The sequence below is a fragment of the Alligator sinensis genome, unplaced genomic scaffold, assembly GCF_000455745.1.
Source record: "Alligator sinensis unplaced genomic scaffold, ASM45574v1 scaffold103_1, whole genome shotgun sequence".
Classification (NCBI taxonomy): Eukaryota; Metazoa; Chordata; order Crocodylia; family Alligatoridae; genus Alligator; species Alligator sinensis.
The window spans coordinates 511,938-514,150 of NW_005842226.1; positions in this window are offsets into that span (position 1 = coordinate 511,938).

A 2,213-nucleotide genomic window follows, 5' to 3' on the forward strand; every position below is an offset into this window, starting at 1 on the left:
GCAGGTTGCGGCTACGAGTGGCGCTAGTGCCTGCAGATGTACAAGTACTTTGCAGCCAGGGGGGTGTAAGGCCCTGCCATGGGCCATGCTGGAGCTGACTCCAGCTCCTCCCTTTGTCGTGGGGATGCCCCACTCTGTCAGGCAAAGGTGCCTGGCTGACTGCAGCCTGGTTGCTCAGTCCCATCCCAGCTTGTAGCCGGTGCCAGCTGCTGTAAAGCTGCAATGGCCGGGGGCTTTGACATAGTCAGGCGACCCCTGGGCAGTGGCAGGGGTGGACAGGCCAAGGGGGTGCCCCTCACACCTGCTGTGGGTTGAGAAGCTGGAGGGAAGGTGGACCCTGGACTTCATTCTCCTGCAGCAAGGCCTTTGTGGGCTGGTGCTGTCCCTCCACCGGGCTGAGGGTAGCAGGACAGGAGCAGCCCCCCCTTTCCCCTTCTAAACTGCAAATCTGTGCTAATCCTCCCAGGGGGAGGTCAGACAAAAGCCCCCCAGCTGCTAATCCCCCCCCCCCCCCCAAAGCACTTGGCATTGTCAGCCTGGGGAGCTGCTAGGTGGTGATTCGGCTTGGACGCTAATGGGCTCTGACAGCTGCAGAGGGGCGTCCCGACTGAGCGCCCCGCGATGCCCAGCCTGGAGCCCTGAGGGAGAAAGCAGCTCAGGACTGGTCCACCCTGTGTGGTGTGCGAGAGGGTATGTGTGCAAGGGGGCTTGTGCAGTTGTATAGGTGTGCAAGGGTGCTTAAGCAGGGGGTGTAGGCATGCAAGAGGGCTTGTTTGGTGGCATGAAGGTATGAGGGGGCTTGTTTAGTGGTGTGGGCATGCACGGGGGCTCGTGGTGGTATGGCTGTGCAGGGGGGGTTGTGCAGTAGGGTGGATGTGCAAGAAGACTTGTGTAGCAGTGCAGAGATGGGTGGGGGTGTATGAAGAGGAGTTGTGCAAGTGAATGCATATGTGCAAAAGTCTTGCGTGTGTAGGAGGAAACAGGAGGTGCCAGCTCTGGGCCAGGTTTCCCGGCACCATTTTTATTGCAAAATGAGAAAAGCCCCTTAGTCCAGACGCTGACACACATGTGAGCCCAGCCCAGGGCCAGGCAGTTGCTGGCTGCTAATCGGTCTCTTGTGTGTCTAGGGCTATGTGAACCGGTTTGCTGGCCAGGCATGGCAATATGTGCAGTCGTGAACGTTATGGTTACGGCTGCAGGGTTGCTCAGGTGCATGTACGTGCATATACATTGTGTGGGTGCGTACACCTGTGTGTTTGTGTGTGAGGGCATAATATCATGTAAAAGGTTTTCCTTTCATTTCCTGATGAAGTTCATGAGTTAAATATGAGGAGATTGCATTGGGCTTTGGCTGAGTTGATGGCAGGGGAGCAGGGTCCTGGGGTTCACATGTATGTGGGAGGCTGGCTGTGCAGTCTGGGCTGTTCTGCTAACTTGCATGGTGACCTTATAGATTCATAGATTCATAGATGTTAGGATCGGAAGGGACCTCAATAGATCATCGAATCCGACCCCCTGCATAAGCAGGAACCCCCAGGGTAGGGGAGAGCACCACCTCCCTTGGGAGCCCGTTCCAGACCCTGGCCACTCGAACTGTGAAGAAGTTCTTCCTAATGTCCAGTCTAAATCTGCTCTCTGCTAGCTTGTGGCCATTATTTCTTGTAACCCCCGGGGGCGCCTTGGTGAATAAATCCTCACCAATTCCCTTCTGTGCCCCCGTGATGAACTTATAGGCAGCCACAAGGTCAAGAAGAACGTGGGCCGCACGTCAGGAGGGATGTGTCCAGCATGGACAGGGTCTAGGGGCAGGCCAATCGCATGGTCAGGGGTCAGCAAGGCAGGCCCTATGAGGAGAGGCTACGGGACCTGAACCTGGCCCTTCTCTGGACCCTCTCCAGGTTATCCGCATCCCTCTTGAAGTGCGGCGCCCAAAGATGCATGCAGTACTCCAACTGCGGTCTGACCAGCGCCCGATAGAGGGGAGGTATCACCTCCTTGGACCTATTCGTCATGCATCTGCTGATGCACGATAAAGTGCCATTGGCTTTTCTGATGGCTTCGTCACACTGCCGACTCATGTTCATCTTGGAGTCCACTAGGACTCCAAGATCCCTTTCCACTTCCGTGCCACCCAGCAGGTCATTCCCTAGGCAATAGGTGTGCTGGACATTTTTCCTCCCTAGGTGCAGCACGTTGCATTTCTCCTTGTTGAA